The sequence below is a fragment of the Malaclemys terrapin genome, chromosome 5 (assembly GCF_027887155.1).
Source record: "Malaclemys terrapin pileata isolate rMalTer1 chromosome 5, rMalTer1.hap1, whole genome shotgun sequence".
Taxonomy (NCBI): Eukaryota; Metazoa; Chordata; order Testudines; family Emydidae; genus Malaclemys; species Malaclemys terrapin.
In genome coordinates, this window is record NC_071509.1 from 141,803,117 (window position 1) to 141,824,167 (window position 21,051).

At 47.4% G+C, this 21,051-nt stretch overlaps 1 protein-coding gene across 1 annotated transcript in view; it reads left to right on the forward strand.

The window, feature by feature from the left end:
- Positions 1-21,051, forward strand: part of IGFBP7 (insulin like growth factor binding protein 7) — a 65,028-nt gene that overhangs the window by 17,148 nt on the left and 26,829 nt on the right. The gene's annotated exons all lie outside the window — the stretch shown is intronic.

The following is a 21,051-nucleotide window of genomic DNA, read 5'->3' on the forward strand; positions in this document are numbered from 1 at the left end:
CCTTCTTGTAGTGTGGGGACCAAAACTGGACACAGTATTCCAGATGAGGCCTCACCAATGTCGAATAAAGGGGAACGATCACGTTCCTCGATCTGCTGGCAATGCCCCTACTTATACAGCCCAAAATGCCGTTAGCCTTCTTGGCAACAAGAGCACACTGTTGACTCATATCCAGCTTCTCGTCCACTGTGACCCCTAGGTCCTTTTCAGCAGAACTGCTACCTAGCCATTCGGTCCCTAGTCTGTAGCAGTGCATGGGATTCTTCCGTCCTAAGTGCAGGACTCTGCACTTGTCCTTGTTGAACCTCATCAGGTTTTTTTCTGCCCAATCCTCTAATTTGTCTAGGTCCCTCTGTATCCGATCCCTACCCTCTAGTGTATCTACCACGCCTCCTAGTTTAGTGTCATCTGCAAACTTGCTGAGAGTGCAGTCCACACCATCCTCCAGATCATTAATAAAGATATTAAACAAAACCGGCCCCAGGACCGACCCTTGGGGCACTCCACTTGAAACCGGCTGCCAACTAGACATGGAGCCATTGATCACTACCCGTTGAGCCCGACGATCTAGCCAGCTTTCTATCCACCTTACAGTCCATTCATCCAGCCCATACTTCTTTAACTTGGTGGCAAGAATACTGTGGGAGACAGTATCAAAAGCTTTGCTAAAGTCAAGAAATAACACATCCACTGCTTTCCCCTCATCCACAGAGCCAGTTATCTCATCATAGAAGGCAATTAGGTTAGTCAGGCACGACTTCCCCTTCGTGAATCCATGCTGACTGTTCCTGATCACTTTCCTCTCCTCTAAATGTTTCATAATTGATTCCTTGAGGACCTGCTCCATGATTTTTCCAGGGACTGAGGTGAGGCTGACTGGCCTGTAGTTCCCCGGATCCTCCTTCTTCCCTTTTTTAAAGATGGGCACTACATTAGCCTTTTTCCAGTCATCTGGGACCTCCCCCGATCGCCATGAGTTTTCAAAAATAATGGCTAATGGCTCTGCAATCTCACCCGCCAACTCCTTTAGCACCCTCGGATGCAGCGCATCCGGCCCCATGGACTTGTGCACGTCCAGTTTTTCTAAATAGTCCCGAACCACTTCTTTCTCCACAGAGGGTTGGCCACCTTCTCCCCATGCTGTACTGCCCAGTGCAGCAATCTGGGAGCTGACCTTGTGCGTGAAGACAGAGGCAAAAAAATCATTGAGTACATTAGCTTTTTCCACATCCTCGGTCACTAGGTTGCCTCCCTCATTCAGTAAGGGGCCCACACTTTCCTTGATTTTCTTCTTGTTGCTAACGTACCTGAAGAAACCCTTCTTGTTACTCTTAACATCTCTTGCTAACTGCAACTCCAAGTGTGATTTGGCCTTCCTGATTTCACTCCTGCACGCCTGAGCAATATTTTTATACTCCTCCCTGGTCATTTGTCCAATCTTCCACTCCTTATAAGCCTCTTTTTTGCGTTTAAGATCAGCAAGGATTTCACTGTTTAGCCAAGCTGGTCGCCTGCCATATTTACTATTCTTTCTACACATCGGGATGGTTTGTTCCTGCAACCTCAATAAGGATTCTTTAAAATACAGCCAGCTCTCCTGGACCCCTTTGCCCTTCATGTTATTCTCCCAGGGGATCCTGCCCATCTGTTCCCTGAGGGAGTCAAAGTCTGCTTTTCTGAAGTCCAGGGTCCATATTCTGCTGCTCTCCTTTCTTCCTTGTGTCAGGATCCTGAACTCGACCATCTCATGGTCACTGCCTCCCAGGTTCCCATCCACTTTTGCTTCCCCTACTAGTTCTTCCCTGTTTGTGAGCAGCAGGTCAAGAAAAGCTTTGCCCCTAGTTGGTTCCTCCAGCACTTGCACCAGGAAATTGTCCCCTACACTTTCCAAAAATTTCCTGGATTGCCTGTGCACCGCTGTATTGCTCTCCCAGCAGATATCAGAGTGATTAAAGTCTCCCATGAGAACCAGGGCCTGTGATCTAGCAACTTCTGCTAGTTGCCAGAAGAAAGCCTCGTCCACCTCGTCCCCCTGGTCTGGTGGTCTATAGCAGACTCCAACCACGACATCACCCTTGTTGCTCACACTTCTCAACTTTATCCAGAGACTCTCAGGTTTTTCTGCAGTATCATACCGGAGCTCTGAGCAGTCATACTCCTCTCTTACATACAACGCAACTCCCCCACCTTTTCTGCCCTGCCTGTCCTTCCTGAACAGTTTATATCCATCCATGACAGTACTCCAGTCATGTGAGTTATCCCACCAAGTCTCTGTTATTCCAATCACATCATAGTTCCCTGACTGTGCCAGGACTTCCAGTTCTCCCTGCTTGTTTCCCAGGCTTCTTGCATTTGTGTATAGGCACTTAAGATAACTCAACGATCGTCCCTCTTTCTCAGCATGAGACAGGAGTCCTCCCCTGTTGCGCTCTCCTGCTTGTGCTTCCTCCCAGGATCCCATTTCCCCACTTACCTCAGGGTAAGGGATTCATAGATTATAGGACTGGAAGGGACCTCGAGAGGTTATCGAGTCCAGTCCCCTGTCCTCATGGCAGGACCAAATACTGTCTAGACCATCCCTGATAGACATTTATCTAACCTACTCTTAAATATCTCCAGAGACGGAGATTCCACAACCTCCCTAGGCAATTTATTCCAGTGTTTAACCACCCTGATAGTTAGGAACTTTTTCCTAATGTCCAACCTAGACCTCCCTTGCTGCAGTTTAAACCCATTGTTTCTGGTTCTATCCTTAGAGGCTAAGGTGAACAAGTTCTCTCCCTCCTCCTTATGACACCCTTTTAGATACCTGAAAACTGCTATCATGTCCCCTCTCAGTCTTCTCTTTTCCAAACTAAACAAACCCAGTTCTTTCAGCCTTCCTTCATAGGTCATGTTCTCAAGACCTTTAATCATTCTTGTTGCTCTTCTTTGGACCCTTTCCAATTTCTCCACATCTTTTTTAAAATGCGGCGCCCAGAACTGGACACAATACTCCAGCTGAGGCCTAACCAGAGCAGAGTAGAGCGGAAGAATGACTTCTCGTGTCTTGCTCACAACACACCTGTTATTACTGCAAGCCCTCTGCTGGGAGACCTCCCACTGACTTCACTGTGAGTCCTGCACATCAGGGCCTTGTGGTATCAGCCCATCAGTTCAAAAGTGCAGTGTAAACTACATGTGGATTATCCGTGCCTAAAGGCCAGACAAAAATGGGGCCCCATTATGCTAGGCTCTGTACAAACACTTACTGTCCTAGAGAGTAAGAGTCAAAGAACTCAGTCTAAATAGATAAGACCAGATGGAGGGTAGGAAGGGAATATAAGAACAACCATACTGGGTCAGACGAAAGGTCCATCTAGCCCAGTATCCTGTCTACCAACAGTGGCCAATGCCAGGTGCCCCAGAGGAAATGAACAGACCAGGTAATCATCAAGTGATCCAGCCCCTGTCACCCATTCCCAGCTTCTGGCAGATAGAGGCTGGGGACACCATCCCTGCCTATCCTGGCTAATAGCCGTTGATGGACCTATCCTCCATGAACTTATCTAGTTCTTTTTTGAACCCTTAGGCCCATGTCTTCAAAGGCTCCTAACTTTCATTAAAATCAGTGGAAGCTATGAGCCTAAATACCTTTGAGGAGCTGGACGAGAGAGAGTAAGTGACTTACCCTAAGTCACATGGTAGGTCAGTGGCAGAACCAGCAATAGAACCTTCCCTGCAGGCACCGTCCCCACAGCTCCCTTTGGCTGCAGTTCCCCATTCCTGGCCAATGGGAGCTGCAGGGGCGGTGCTGCAGGCAGGAGCAGCCTGCGGAGATCCCTTGTTCCCCCACTCGCCTGGAGCTACAGAGATGTCCTGGCCACTTTCAGGAGTGGCTGGGGCCAGGGCCAGGGCAGGCAGGGAGCCTGCCTTAGCCCCGCTGCGCCGTCGGACTTTTAGCAGCCGGAGACTGCGATCGATTGGCAGAGGCTTCGATCGCGATCTACTGGTTGGTGGCCACTGCTGTACAATATCCTGTGATGGCTTGGCTAGGCCTGTCAGCTGTGGTAGTTTTTCCCTAGACATGGTGATAAAGCTCAGAGATTCATGATGTGTACAGAAAGGGTAAATGTATCTGGAGCTCTGCAATGTGTGTGAAATATGGAATTAGGCTGCAATTCTTGTGCACCCAAATCAATGGGAATTTTGGACGGAACAGGAATATAATGTGGGAATAGAAGGTTCTCATAGATTGGGTGGTTAAGATCTTCAGAGAGGGAAAATGTTCCCCCTATGTAGAGTGCCTGCACCATGGCTATGAACCACCTAAATCCCACTGTTTCGTGTTGTGAGCCCTAAAGTGGTGCTGATGTTTTTTGTGATATTTACCACAAGATGGTAATGTCTGTGCGTAGATTGCACTGCTGGATTTCAAAATGGGAGTTAACGTTTTTGGGCCTGCAGCGCCTCACTTTGGGAATCTGGCTTGTATAAGGGCTGCAGTGTCACTCTGACTGTTCAGAAACACAGAAGTTGGAGCCATTCATGTTTCTTCTTGTTTATCTGTTGCAAGCATATTTTATTAGTTGGTGGGTTGTTTTGTTTGTTTGTTTTGGTTTTTGAAAGTCCATCTGCTCCTGAATATAATTTGATTGCTCTCCTACACGGATCCATGGGTCACAGTTTTAAATAGTTATATCAAGATCTGTAAGCAAGCCCAAGTTGTTCTAATCAGTTCCAGCACAGGATGCCAGACTTGTTACCCGCCTCTGGAAATTTAAAAGCTGACAACACAAAAGAATAAGGAAAGATTTTGCATTGATTTGTGGTATGGAGCAATAGAAGTGCTTTGAGTGTGAAAACATCACTGCGTGTTTTCATCGTTTGAAACAGCATTTTGATTTCAGATTTGTATTAATGGCATTGCAGAGTAAGATGCATTTGTGGGTAGCTCTGGGCCCCATCTCCTTATGCCCCTTCCCCTCTTTGTCCTCTTAGCTCTGCCCAAGTCAGAGAACTAGCTGTCTTCTATATGTCCTTTTGCCACTGTGGTGTGTGATTCTCATCAAGCCATTTTCCATCTGCCCCCTGTGCCTCCCTGATCTAGTCCATCTTCTTTCTCTTTAAAGTCCATCAAAAAACATCCCTTTCCCAGCAGCCTATAAACCGTAGACCTCTGTGCAAAGAGGTATTAACAGAATGGAGTGCACACAACACTTCCTCTCCCCTGTCCCTCTCCAGAATGTCATGCAAAATCTAGTGGAATAAAAACCCCATGCAGCTAAGAAGGCACTCAGAGACTATTGTGATAGGAATGGAACAAGAACCTGAATAGAATAAGAAAATGTGTTCCTTTCTGGTTAATTACTTCCTTTTTATGTCTAAATATCCCATCCTTAGTCTATACATTGTCTCTTTAGATTGTAAATTCCTCAGAGCAGCAACATTGTTTTCCTGTTTGTACATAAAGGGCTAGATTCACAATAGGATTTAGGTACCTACCTGCCATTTTAGGCACCTAAACTCACTCAGCACCAAAGTTTTTGCAGTAAAAGTACCCTGGGCGCCTATGTTTTTGCTTCTGGGCACGTGCAATGTTGTTCCACTCTAGGCATCCAGATGCCTATGCTCCAGTGTGATTAGGGTGACCAGACATCAAATGTGAAAAATCGGGATGGGGGTTGGGGGTAATAGGAGCCTATATAAGAAAAAGACCCAAAAATCGTGACTGTCCCTATAAAATCGGGACATCTGGTCACCCTAAGTGTGATGCATGAACTGGGGGAAGATAGGTGTTCCTCTGCCTCAGTCACCTGTGGGGTCTGCTGCAGGTGTGCACAGAGGCTGCTTACCAGGTCGGGCCCCACACACGAGCTCATACAATATGGCCTGCAGGGGAGGAGGGCCTCCCTCAGGACTGTTAGCCCCATGGTTGAGGTACTTAGCTGAGATGTGGGAAACATCCCCTGGTTCAAGTCCCCCCTCCACCTGTGGGGGGAAGAAATTTGAACAGGAATCTGCTACATCTCAGGTGAGTGCCCTAACCACTGGGCTATGTGATATATAGGTGGGAAATTCCTTCAGTCTCTCCTGTTGAAGCTGCTCCATTTTGGATTAAATAATTAAAAAGAGTCATTGTGGGAGAGAGCAAACATGGGAATGATTTTGTATCCCTGTGGTTAGAGCACTCCCCTGGGAGGTGTTGTTACCCGGGGTTCCCTAATCCCAAAGCTCTTGGTAATTTTACTCTCTGCGAGGCGATATCAGGAAATAAACCAAGGGAGATGCAGTACCTCTGTCTGCTATATGGTTGGCATAAATCACACAAAATCAAGTGCGTTTACTTAAAGCCTTCACTTTATTAGTCTCCAGTACTCTCAACAGAATGCCTTTACTCAAAGGCTCTGCTTTATTTAATCTCAAGCACATACAAACACAATATGATATAGAGCAACCCCAAACAATACTTACCCATAGTCTGGAGGGATCTCGACTGGTCAAATGACAAGGTTCAAGTGGCCAGCTATCTGCCTGTTGCTGGGGAGTCCAAGAGATGTGCAGAAGGTCAAATCCAAATTCCTCAGACCTATCTACCCCTTTATGTTAATAACTGATACAGTTGCATCAACAACATGTCAATCAAAGACAAACCATGAAGCAAGCACTGTTTAAGTTCTAGAGCTGTGTTTTTGCAGAGTCTGCAGTCTCGTGGGTCCCGACACACACACACACACACCCCGGAAGTCAATTATAGATAGGCTGTCTGTTTTTCATAGACGCTTACCCCAGTGTCTCAGAGAGGACATAGAATCAAGCTCATTTCTCGTGATCGCTGTCTCCGCCCCCCAGCTTTGCCTTAGTGATACTGGTACAAAGGCCTTACAGGTGCTACTCTTGGCAATAAGTAAAATAACGGATATTTCATCCCATTAATTGGCAGCGGCTTGAGCACCTGGATGGTTGTTAAAAATGCTCCTCTACAGTGTGAGACCCTGGATCATATGTGCCAATGACATTTTTTTAATTATTTAACAAGAGTGCAACGGCTTCAACAGGAGAGACTGAGGGAGCCTGTGATGGGGTGCTCCACTCATCACTAGGATGGCACCTCCCCCAATCACTCTGGGGCAGAGGTTCTTCAACTGTGGTCCGTGGACTACCAGTGGTCCGCGAGCTCCATTCAGGCGGTCCGCAGATAGTTCCCTCTAAGGCGCGCACCTGGGCGGCCGTACAGGAGAGAATAAAGGGCCACCCACCTAATTAGCAGAGCTGCGTAGGTGTGGCTCCACTAATTAGGTGCCTGGACCCTGGAGAAGACACACATGTAAGGTGAGGTGGTGGCCTTGGGGGGAATAGGGGCTATGTGGGATGAGAAGAGGGAGTGGGGGGAATTTGAGACATGCAGGGCTGCGGCAGCCAGAGAAAGAGGTGACTTTCCTCAGCTCCAGGACTGTGGCTGCCGGGGAGAGATCCCCCTCCTTCCCAGCCCCAGCTCGGGGGCTGCTGTGGCAGGGGAGAGACCCCCCTCCTTCCCAGCCCCAGCTCGGGGGCTGCTGGGGAGAGATCCCCCTCCTTCCCAGCCCCAGCTCGGGGGCTGCTGTGGCAGGGGAGAGACCCCCCTCCTTCCCAGCCCCAGCTCGGGGGCTGCTGGGGAGAGATCCCCCTCCTTCCCAGCCCCAGCTCGGGGGCTGCTGCGGCAGGGGAGAGAGGGCACATCCATCACATTAGAAAGGTAAGACTACTGATCTTAAAATATGAATTGTGTGCTTTTATTTGTAGAACAAAAAAAAAGTTAATTATCATTAAGGTTTTTTTATATAGCGCTTTTATCCAAAGCACTTTACAATAGTTAGCTAATGGTACAAACATTTGGAAAGATCATGACGTGGTCTGCCGAGACCCTCAGCAATTTTCAAGTGTTCTATGGAAAAAAAAGTTTGAGAACCACTGCTCTGGGGAATAGCTCGCTAGGTTGCTGTCCCTTCCCATGGTTGCACTCTTTCACTCCATCTCTCTCTCCCAATCTGCAGCCCCTCTCTCGCTCAATGAGCTGCTGCTGCTCTTCGTGATTCAGCCCTCTGACCAGGTCACTCAGCGTTTCCCCCTTCCAGGGTACCATAGTCTTTGGTCAGCAGGCCTAGGTAGTCTTCCCATTCACTGCCACATAGTGCCCCCCTCAGTGGCTGGCAGGGGAACCCAGGCCTGCCCTCTACTCCAGATTCCAATCCAGGGCCCAGTAGTTAGCAGTTACAGAGTGCATCTCCAACACCTTACTGTTCTCACCCCTAGAATCCTTCCTACCACACTTCTCTTCCCCTTCCTTCTCCCTGACCTCAGGGAGGGGGAATTCAGGCTTCCTCTCTGCTGCCTCTTTTATCAGTCCTGGGCCAATTAAGATACCCCACCCAGCCTACCATCCTGATTAGATTGTTACCCCCAATCAGCTTCCCCTCTGGCACTAATTAGCCTCGAAGTCATCAGAGTGCAGACTCACCTATGCACTCCCCGCTTCATTAGTTGTCCCCCATCATTATTTGAATCCTGGGTCCAGGACTCCTCCCCTTAGTCTGGGGGAGGAGACTTAAGATGCGGGTAGGTGCAGCCTCCCAGACTTCAATAGGTACTCACTCCCTGCATTGGTGCGATTCACCCCCCTCCCCAACACTTGTCCTTTTTGCAGTGTGAGGGAAACCATGGCACACCTTTACATTGAGTGCACCAGGCTGCAGCCCCTTTTCCGGTTCCTCCAGAACCTTCTCCTTCAGTTCTGGCTGCACTTTTCTCCACATCTCCTGATCTACACACACCGTGTCCGTGGCCCCATGAAGTCATGAGACCTCCTCGTTGACCTCCTCCTGGCGCTGGCCAAAGAGGCCATCTATAACGCCAGGAGGAGGATGCTGGATGAGGAGGTGCTCTGCGACTGTGGGGCCTATTTCCATTCCTCCCATCCATCGTGCATCTGAGCAGATTTTCTTTGGGCCATGTCTGCTGGCTCCCTAGACACCTTAGAGGAGCAGTGGGCACTGTCCAGGGCTCACTGCTCGGTGCCCCCTTCTGGATCCTTGCTTTTGACCCTGTGACCCCAGGGCTTCAATAGGTACTCACTCCCTGCACTCTGTCACAGAGCCCCACATCAGTGTCCTGCAGGTCAGTGGCTAGAGCACTCACCTGAAAAGGTGGTAGTGCCCTGTTCAGATCCCTTCTGTGCCTCAGGCAGAGGGGGGCCGGGGCTCCGGAATAGGATAGGCCAGGGGGCCATGGCCCTCCCACTTTTTGAAAGTGGATGGGCCTGGTCCATCCACTTCTTGGTAGAGGCCATGCCTGCCTCTGCCCCCACCACTCCCGAAGCCTGACCGGGCAGCTGGAACTTGGCTGAGGAGCCTGGGCAGCTGTGGGGCACCATGCCACAGACCCGCCACCTGCCAGGGTGGGGAGTCAAGAACAGCCTGTGTCCCCACCCAGCGGGCCCCCTGCCCAGGGCAGGTGGAGGGTCCATGGCGCAGCTCCCCACAGCTGTCTGCGCACAACTCTTACCTGGACCCACCTCCAGCTGGGGGGCTGCAGCCCGGCCACGTAAGAGCCGCGCGAGTAGCTGTGGGGAGTTCCGGACCCTCCTGCCCTGGGCGGGGGCCCGTGGGGCGGAGACACAGTCCAGGAGCTGCTCCCAAACCCCAGGCAGTGTCCTGCCTTTTGTGGACCCCCTTCTGAGGCTCCTATCTCTCCCGATTCATTGTACAGGGAGCCGAGCCGCTGCACTCAGGCTTTGTGAATCCAAGTGATTTTCTAGGTACCTAAGAGTTAGGCCTGGTGATGTTGAGTGTCACTAAACCCTAGTGACTTTGGAAGTCTAGCCTGCCTTGCCTACAGGTAAGGATAATATGGACACATATAAATAAGCAATATTGCATAACTTAAATCACCAAAAGTGTGCTAGGCCCTGTGGGCTAATCTCCCCCACGAATTTGACTGTGGAAAGTGATTGCCACAAACTGCCATACAGGTTGTGAGTTGATTCAAGCTGTGTTGGAGATATAGATGGGCTGGGATTTTTCAGAAGCACTTGCACTGACCTGACTTTTCTCCCACTCTTCTGAAAATGCCTCCCATCCTGTACAGGAGCTTTGCTAATGTGCTGTTATCTCCATCGGCTGTGCCCGATACTACTTTGCCTAACCTTCTTTTGCCTCGCACAGCCCAGCTATACAGCACATAGCATCAGACGTGTTCTCTAGCGAGAGCTAGGCTACAGCTCTAGCACTTTGGAGAGAGGAGTACAGCAACTCTCCAATGCTCTTCTCTCAGCCTTTCTGCAAACCATCCATTGACTGGTGGGAATTCTCCACATGTGACATGGGCAGAGTATACCCCTCTCCTGGAGGAAACTCACAAATACAGATCTGTCCAAGTGGTAGAGATGCAAATGAGCATTCCTGAAAACTGATCTCTCATGGCCCCAATTCAGCAGAGCATTAAGCATATGCTTAACTCCATCTCTGTTCAGCAAGGCACTTGAGCACCTGGTTAACTTTAAGCACCCACTTAAGTGCTTTCCTGACTAGGGACTGATGAATGACGGGGGGGTTGGCGAGAGGAGATGGAAGGATGAAGAGACACGGGATGGAGAAGGCAAGAGGGGTTTAGTGTCCATCATGGAAAAGTCATTTTACATTCAGCGCAGGATCCTGGGCACCCCACCCTTTCCCTCAACTTCCCTCGACATGTGTGAAATCCCTGCTGGGGAGGATCCTGCCTGTCCCCATCCAGGCAGCCGCTCCCCTCTCTTGGGAGGCCTGTCACTGTGTCTTGGAACTGGGCAGCTCACCATGCAGAACAAAGAAGACAGAACAACACGTGGAGATGAGTGTTCAGCTCTTGAAAGCTTTAAAAGGGATGTGTCAGCTTAAAAAGCACTCCTTTGTCTGAATTTCTTGTTTGATATCATTGCTGGTAACACCTCAGGTGTCTAGAACCAGAGGCAGGCAGAACTTTCTGAGTGCCCAGGAGGTGCTTGACCCCCCGCCCCAGACACCACCCCCACTCCACCTCCTCCTGCCTCTTTCAGCTCCCGCTCCTACCCCTCTCCCCAGGGCCTCCTGCATGCCACTGAACAGCTAATCACCAGCGGGTGGAAGGCACTGGAGGGGGAGGCGGAGAGGGAGGAGCTGATCGCTGAGCACCCACTATTTTTTTTCCGTGGGTGCTCCAGGCCTAGAGCACCCACCGAGTTGGTGCCTATGTCTAGAACCCACCAAGATTAGAGACAGAACCTGTGGTCAACATAGTTATCCTGTGCATTTTAGATCAATCAGTACAGCCAGACTCACTCTTTTCCCACTGTAAGGCTGGATTGTAAGCGTCCAGTCCAGCTGAGTAAGGGGTGAGCCAGGCAGGAACCAAACTGTGACTCAGGGTATGTCTACACTAGGGTTATCATCCGTCCGGGTTTCCCCGGACATGTCCGGCTTTTTCAGCTTTAAATGGCCGTCCGGGGGGGATTTCTAATAAAATAGAAATGTCCGGGATTTCCCCCTTCCCCTCATGCAGAGTGCGGCGCGGCTGATTGGACGGCTGGGCCTGATTGAAAGCCACTCGCAGCCACTGGGGCCTCTAGCAGCCAGAGTCCCTCCCCCGCTCCCTCTTTCCCCGCAGAGCAGAGTGGAACAGTGTTTGGGTCCATGTGGAACCCCTAGCTCTCCCTCTGCCGGGGGAGCGGGGGAGCAGGGCAGGCGGGGGGGGGTGCAGAGGCTGCAGGGCGAGGAGGAGCAGGGCAGGCAGGGGCATAGAGGCTGCTGGGGCAGGGGGCACAGAGGCTGCAGGGGCTGCAGGGCGAGTGGGGAGCAGGGAAGCACTTAGCAACCCCCAACCAAGATCAGAGCGGGAGGGAGGAGGGGGAATGCGGGGTGCTCAGAGGAGGGGGCAGAGTTGGGGCAGGGACTTTGGGGAAGGGGTTGGAATGGGGGCGGGGAAGGGGCGGAGTTGGGGCGGGGGTGGGGCCCCGTGGAATGTCCTCTTTTTTAAATGTTTGAATATGGTAACCCTACTCTACACTGCAAAAAAAAAAGTGTGTTCTTAGCTCAGGTTAGCTAGGCCACATTAAAATAACACTGAAGACTGGGCGATTTGGTTTTGAATTTAGGTTAGCAGCACAAGTTCAACTCCAGACGGCCCTGTAGGTTTTAACTCACTCTGCTGACCCAAGTTAAACCCCAGATTGCTGTGTGTTCACTACTATAGAACCCAAGTTACGAACACACCCTGAGCAGGGCTGGATTAATCTTTTGTGGGCCCCGGCACCCGGACTTTGGCCCTGTCCCCCGCTCCACTCCACCCGTGCTCCACCCCGAGGCCCTGCCTGCCGCTCGCTCCTCTGCCCTCTCCCCGCTTCATCCCCTACTCACGCCTCTCCCTCCCACCCGCTGCTCACTCCTCTGCACCCCATCTCTCCGTGCGAATGGTGTGTGGAGCTCTGGGGAGCAACTGAGCACAGTTTGACTATTTTGAGTCCTTTTTTTAAACTGCCTAGATTTCAAGTTGACCCTTTCCCTTTTTGAGCCTTGCTCTGGAAAGAGCAAGTTGAGGGTGTTGAAAACAAAACTGGCAGATGCTGTTTACAAAAGACTGCTTCTCCATATAAAGTCATTTCTAAGTGAAAACGGCTTCTTGGCAGCTTGTGAAATAAAACGGAAAGGTTATTTTTAGATGCAGATTTTTGTGAGTGTTTGGGTGCAAAATAAAATCAAAACCCATCATGAAAATAGAGAATTGCCAGCTTCCTGCTTTTGTTCCTAGATTTAATTTTAGCTGACGCTACTTAGAGCCCTGGAAGCTTGGCTGGAGAGCAGCTAATCTCCTCATGCATTCGGGGCATGTGGCAAATGATTTCCACTTCCTTTAGGTTGAGAGTCCACTTATATATAAGTTTGTAATGTTGTAGCCATGTTGGTCACAGGATATTAGAGACACTATGTGGGTGAACTAATATCTTTTATTGGACCAACTTTGGTCAGTGAAAGACACAAGCTTTCAAGCTTACACACAGCTCTTCTTCAGGTCTGGGAAAGGTACTCAGAGTGTCACAGCTAAATACAAGGTGGATCAAATTAAGCATAAGGAGTTATATCTTGCAAGAGACCATTCAAGTCCATTAACACGTCTGCAGTCATAGGACAAAGAAGGGTTAGTGGGTTATAGATTGTTGTAATGAGCCATAAATCCAGTGTCTCTGTTGAGACATTGAAGATTTTTAGTGCCCAGCAAAGTTACGAATTCAATCTGCCAGGCTTGTCTTCTGGAGGTGTTGTGCAGGTTTTGAGGATGAGGACTAAAAGGTCAGATATGGACTGATAGTTTTGTGAAAAGTGTTTGCCAGTGGGTGATATGGTATTTTTGTCTTCTATTATTTTTATGTGTGAATTCATTGGAAACCATAGTGATTGTCTGGTTTCATCCACATAGTTGTTGTTGGGGCATTTGATGCAGTGGATGAGGTACATGTGGTGATGGGCATGTGTAGGACCCATGGATCTTGAAAGGTGTGTTGTGGTGGTGTATTGATCATTGTAGCAGTGGAGATATGTCTGCAGGTTTTGCATCTGTTGTTCTGGCAGGGTCTGGTGTCTTTTTGAGCTGCAGGGAGCTTGCTTCTGAAGATGAGCTTGGTGATGTTATGAGGGGTTATTTAAAGGCCAGAAGAGGAGGTTTGGGAAAGATTTCTTTCAGGACATGGTTCCCATCAAGTATGAATTGTAATTGTTTAAAGATACTCAATGTGGGTTCCAGTGTGGGGTGGTTGTGCGATTGGTGGGGGTGGGAGGGAGCTTCCTGTATTGAAGCAGGTTCTCTTGGGATATTTGTATGTGCGATCTGCTTTTTTGGTGGAATATCTTTGTTTGGTGGAATATCTTTGTTTGATGAAGGACTTTCTCCTCAGAGCATATTCTGTGGTATCTGGGTGTATGGCTGTAGAGAACAGATTTCTTGGTTTGTTTGGGGTGGTTACTGGATCTGTGAAGCTAAGTGTGGCAATCTATGAATTTCTTGTACATAGTTGTCTAAAAGTTCCATTGTTAAAGCTGATCATGGTGTCCAGGAAATTGATGTTGGTGTGAGAGTGTTCCAATGAGAGTTTGATGGGTCGGTGGTGGCGGTTGAAGTTGTGGTGGAAATCTGTGCGGTAGTTTAGGTCGGCTGTCCAAAGTATGAAAATATCCTTGGTGTATCTCAGGTTTGTCATTGGTTTCATGGTGCATTTGTCCAGAAATTCTTCCTCAAGGTGGTTCATGAAGAGGTTGGCATACAGGGGAGCCTTCCTGGTACCCTTGGCTGTTCCCATGGTTTGGACAAAGTGTTTGTTGTTGAATGTAAAATTGTTATGGGTGAGGATGAAACGGATGAGTTGTTGATGTGTTTGAGGTGGATATCTGATGGTTGCCCATAGTCTTGTAAATATTTGAGGCAGGCAGCTATGCTGTCATTGAGAGGGATGTTGGTGTATAAGGAAGTGACATTCTGCCTGGGATCCCTTGTTTGTGTATCTTGAGATGCATGTAGAAGGTCCATGAGGTGGGTTCATGGGAGATGAGATTGTAGAGTTTCTCTTGGAGTCATTTGGGAAGGATTTGATTATATCCTATTATTCCTGGGTGTATTGTGGTGTGGGGTCTTCTTTGACTTTTTTACAGTAGATGGTGTCTGAGAGTTGTTGGCCGGCCTCATTGATGTAGTCAAAGTTGAGGACTATGATGGCGCCCCCTTTGTCTGCTCCTTTTCATCACTATGTGGAGGTTGGATTTCAGTGACTGTATAGCTGTCCTCTAGGCAGTGGAGTGATTGTGGTGGATGTGATGTTTGTTAAGGATTTCAGAGTCTATTATATTTCCTGAAGCAATCAATGTAATAATCAAGTGTGTGGTTTCATCCATTGTGGGGTGTCCAATCAGATGATTCTTTTTTCTTATGACTGTCGATATGGACCTGGTAATTGTGGGTGGGGTCGTCATTGTTGTGAAAGAATTCTTCGACTAGAGTCGGTGAAAAAATTCTAGTTCTCCACATGTTAGTACGGTATCAGGTTCTTTGATGGGGCAGAAGTTCCGTCCCTTGGAAAGTACGCTTTTCACAAAGCTTTCACTCTATATCTGACCTCTCAGTCCTCATTCTCAGAGGAAACCAGCATAACACCTTAAAAAGATGAGCCTGGAAACTTAGATTAATAACTTTGCTTGATACTAAAAATCATGGAATCAATAAAGGCACTGGATTTATCGCTCATTACAGCAATCTGCAGTCTACTAATCCTTCTTTATTGTACAGCTTCAGAGGTGTTAACTGCCCACTTCACCTTGAATGGTCTCTTGCAACTTTCTGGGGCTGGTTCTACACTCTCTTGCACCTCAGTGAGTCATTTACACACACACAAATGAAAGTGGTAGTGTTTTATCCCCACTTAAGGCTCACCTTGGAGGGTCATGAACAGGGATGCAGGTGGTCAGACTCCATAGTCAGAGCAGTGATGGTCAGAGCAAGAGTTGGGAGCCTGGAACTGGAGCTGGGGGTCAGTCAGGAGTCAAGCCAAGGGTCGGAGCTGGAGTCAGTAGCCACGGGTGGGGCATAGAAGGTGGGATCTGGAACAAGCCAGGAAGGCAGGAATCAGGAATAAGACAGGGCTCAGGAGTCCGGCAAGAAAGCAGGTCCAATATAGCAGCCAGCTAGGAATTCACCTCAGACAACTTCTTGTGCCTCCTTCTGGCTTAAATAGCAAATCTGAGCCAGTCGGAGAGGCTGGATGTCTCTTCCAATCAGGTGCTTCATGAGCGGTGCCTCTGGTGAGCTAGGGTCCACCAGCCCACACTTCCTGCTGGTATATGGAGCTGCCAGGTGATGGCAGCTGCCTGGGGACCCACAGACCTGGGTTTGAGACCCACACTCCTTCACAGACAGGTGTGAAACAATTCCACAAGGGGTACAAGGCAGTAGATAATCAGGCCCATTGACCCAAATTCATCTCTGATATAACTCCACTGGCATCATTTGAGTTATATCAAGGATGGATTTAGTCCAGAGGATGAATTTTGCACTCAGCTACATGCCTGCAGCCCCATTGACTTCAGCTGCAGGTGAATGAGGGCAGGATTTGACCCTCTATATCTGTGTGTACCTACAGTATACAGGAGATTTGCATGTGCATTTTACCTATGCCAGCTGCACTTTCTGTAGGATGCTGCTCTCCTGATATTTTTGTCTTTGCTTTCATCTGGCTTTAAGTGATGTTAATACTGACAGTAGTTTCAAACTTTGGATTTAGTCAGCCCTTGAGCCAATGTTGCAGATAACGTTCTTACAATCTCTGTATAAATTTAACAATTGGTGGTGGGGAGGGATGAAGGTTCAAACAATAAACACTGCTAAGAAATAACTACATGTAGTTGCTGAAGAAAAATTAAGAACATAAGAACGGCCATACTGGGTCAGACCAAAGGTCCATCAAGCCCAGTATCCTGTCCTCTGACAGTGGCCAATGGCAGGTGCCACAAAGGGAATGAACAGACAGGTTATCATCAAGTGATCCATGCCCTGTCACCCAATCCCAGCTTCTGGCAAACAGAGGCTAGGGATGCCAATTCCTGCCCATCCTGGCTAATAGCCATTGATGGACCTATCTTCCATGAATCTATCTAGCTCCCTTTTGAACCCCGTTACAGTATTGGATTTCACAACACCCTCTGGCAAGGAGTTCCAGAGGTTGACAGTGCTTTACGTGAAAAAATACTTTCTTATGTTTGTTTTAAACCTGCTACCTATTAATTTCAATTGGTGGCCCCTTGTTCTTGTATTATGAGAAGGAATAAATAACACTTCCTTATTTACTTTCTCTATACCATTCATGATTTTATAGACCTTTATCATATCCCCCCTTAGTCGCCTCTTTTCCAAGCTGAAAAGTCCCAGTCTTATTAATCTCTCCTCATATGGAAGCTGTGCTATACCCGTAATCATTTTTGTTGCCCTTTTCTGAACCTTTTCCAATTCCAATATATCTTTTTTGAGATGAGGCAACCACATCTGCATGCAGTATTCAAGGTGTGGGTGTACCATGGATTTATATAGCGACAATATGATAGTTTCTGTCTTGTTATCTATCCCTTTCTTGCTGATTCCCAACATTCTGTTAGCTTTTTTGACTACCGCTGCACATTGAGTGAATGATTTCAGAGAACTATCCACAATGACTCCAAGATCTTTCTTGAGTGGTAACAACGAATTGTATATCTATAATTAGGATTATGTTTGCCAATGTGCTGCATGGGCCACAGCAAGTAAAAAACTTCATGTTCCCCAAAGACAATGAAAATAGAAGTTTCCATCCAACACATTACTGGCGTGAAATCCCCAATGGTGACAAAGTGGATGAGACTAAGGTTAAAGGCCACCATAGATGATCAGCATCAAGAGAAGATTGCATCAGAGGGCAGGTCTTCACTACGGGGGGGGGTCGATTTAAGATATGCAAATTCAGCTTCGCGAATAGCGTAGCTGAATTCGACCTATCGGAGCCGACTTACCCCGCTGTGAGGACGGCGGCAAAATGGACCTCCGCGGCTCCCCGTCGACGGCGCTTATTCCCACCTCCACTGGTGGAGTAAGAGCGTCGATTCGGGGATCGATTGTCGCGTCCCGACGAGATGCAATAATTCTATCCCCGAGAGATCGATTTCTACCTGCCAATTCAGGCGGGTAGTATAGACCTAGCCTCAGTCTCTTTACTGGCAAAATGTTCTGAAAAGGCTCATTGCCATTGTGAGAATCCTTGCTACCCAAAACTTAGCACTGTGTGGCACTTCAGATCAGCTGTATGTGCCAAACAATGGAAACTTCCTTAAAAGCTGATGGCTGAGTTGATGCTGTATTCCAGGAGAATCTAAGAAGAATCACCACCCAAGAAATTTACACATACCACTACCTTGGAAAAACAATTCAAAATGAGATCATACAGTTACTGACAACAAAAGTCAAACAGAAGATTGTGGCAGATCTGAAGTCAGCAAGATATTACTCTGTTATTCTGGACTGCACACCTGACATCAGCCATATGGAACAAATGACTTTAATGGTGCGTTTTGTAACAACAACAGAACCTAGTGAAAATGCCCCTGCAATGGTGACTGTCAGAGAGCATTTTCTAGAATTTATTGACATTGATGATACTACAGGAGCTGATATGACAACTGTGCTTCTTAAAAAGCTGGAAGATACAAGAATTGCGATAGCCGACATGAGAGGTCAGGGCTATGATAATGGTGCCAACATGAGAGGAAAGAACAGAGGAGTGCAGACACGGATCCGAGAGTTAAACCCTCGAGCTTTTTTTGTCCCATGCAATTCTCATTGATTGAACTTGGTGATCAGTGATGCAGCATCAGCTTTCTAGTGAGGCTGCTGAATTTTTTAATGTAATTCAAAGCATCTATGTATTTTTCACTCCATCAACTCATCGATGGCAAATTTTGAAGCAACATCTGGGAACATCCTCTCTGACACTGAAACCACTGAGTGCCACACGATGGGAAAGTCAAGTGGAGGCGATAAAGCCTATCAAATACCAAATTGCGAAGATAGATGTTGCCATTATGGAGGATAATGCTATGACAGGAACTGTTCATGGGAGAACAGTGGCAGAGGGAAATGGAATCACCAGAAACATACATAACTTCAAATTTCTGTGTGACTTAGTGTTGTGGCATGACATACTGTTTGAAATAAATGTTGTAAGCAAGAGACTTCAAGGTGTTGACCTTGATATATCTGGAGCAATGGAACAACTGGACAAAGCAAAGTTATACCTATAGTCTTACCGGTCAGATGAGGGATTTCAAAACATTCTGAAGAGTGCACAAAAGTTGGCAGAAGAACTTCACACTGAAGCTATTTTCCCACCCATTCAAGAATACAAGAGTCACCGAAGAAGAAGACATTTTGATTATGAGGCACGGGATAATCCCATAAAAGACCCCAAACAACAATTCAAAGTTGAATTATTTAACCAGGTGCTAGATTGTCCAATACAGTCAGTTGAAGAACGTTTCATGCAGCTCAAGGAATACAGCAGTATATTTGGGATGTTGTATGATATTCCAAAACTCCTCACTATACCTGAAGAAGACCTGCACCAGCAATGCAGGGCACTAGAGACAGTGTTGACACATGATGACGTGCAATATTGATGCAAGTGATTTAGGTGATGAACTGAAAGCCCTTTCAAGATACATTTCAGCAGGATCAACTCCAAAGGCTGTTCTGGAATATATGTGTACAAAAAAGATGACCACCCTCTTTCCAAATGCTTTTGTTGCTCTGCGCATACTTCTAACACTTCCTGTAACAGTTGCCAGTGGAGAACGCAGCTTCTCCAAGCTGAAGTTAATAAAAACACATCTACACTCCACAATGACACAGGAGAGGCTGGTTGGCCTTGCAGCCATCTCAATAGAGCATGAGCTGGCCCAGACTGTGGACCTTCAGGAAGCAATTCAAATCTTTGCAACTAAGAAGGCACGGAAAGCACTACTTTGATTATTCAAACAGCTAAAAATGCCAGTGTTTACTATGCAGACAAGAAAAGTTACATTTGCTGTTCAGGCATTTGAAAGTTAAGTGTTATTTAACATTTTTGAACAAGGCATTTTAAGTTGTTAGTTCTCCTTTATTGGGGTAGGTAGCAGTGCCATGAGAGGAGTAGAACAGGAAGAAGGCAGAACTGAGAGCTTTCAAAGTTTTGGCCCAAGCGACGGGACATGAAGGCATCATTTAAGCTCCCCGCCTCAGGTGCCAAAATGTTGTGGGCCGGCCCTGGTTTCAACCAGTTTGCCCGGTATTGAAGTGAGGCTTACGACTTGTAGTTGCCAGGGTCACCTCTGGAGCCATTTTTTAAAAATTTCATCACATTAAGACATTAAGCCAAGCCACAGCTAAAATATGGACATAGTAATTTCACGTTTTGAAGCGTTTAAACACCAATACGTTGGCTCAGGGGACAAAGGATAGAACTAGGAGACTCTTAGGGAAAAATCCTACCTGTATATTGAATCCTAACAGTACAGAGCAGAAGCATGGTTGAATAGAGTGGGGACTTAGGAGACCTTGGTTCTGTTTCCAGTTCTGTTACTGGGCAAGTCCCATTCTCTCTCTCCTTCCTCTCCCACCCTTTGTCTGGATGGACTGTAAATTCTTTGTGGCAGGGATAGTCTCTTTCTGTGTGTTTGTACAGTGATTACCACAATGGGGCCTAAATGTTGGCAGGGGTCTCTAGACTGCTGTGATCTAAATGAATATTAGCCTGTGAAACAGTCTCCCAAAGGGTGTGGTGGAAGGACCTTTTCCTGAGATATTTAAAGCTAGACTCCACAGCATACTAGAAAATGGTTGGCTTTGGCAGGGAGATGAGATAGCCTATTAAGGTTATTTTTTTTTTCATCTGCTACTTCTATTTTTACACAACGTAGACAAATAGCTCCATAAAAAGAGAAAGCGGAGCTACAGGCTGCCTGGTTTCTCTTCCAGAGTGAATGACATCACTAGAGCTATAACTAGCCACTCTCCATCACCACGACCAAGGCCAGTAATACCTGTTTGTTTTTAAAAATAATTAGTTGTGTGAAAAATCCAGTGCTAGTTTTAGTGAGAACCCTCTTTCAGCTATGATGACTTTATTTCAGCTAAGAGGATATATTCTGTAGGCACAAAAGATGTAAATCAAACCAGGTTACATGATGGGACTATCTTCCTTGCTGTGCCCTACATTTGGAGGATCAGAAACCATAGTGAACACATAATTTAACATGGTTGAATCATCACACCAACGTAAGTCATATGAGAACAGAAGATTGTGAAGTGCAGCCTGCAGTTGTCCAGTCCAAAGGAAGTTGTTGTGAATTGTGTTTGTAATCAGAAGTAGAAATGTCACTGCTCTAATTGATTAAAGTCTAGAGCATTTCCTAAGGTTTAATGAAAAATGTAAGGCACCTAATGAGAGTGCTCTTCACAGTGCTTCTCTGTGTACTGAACTGGCAC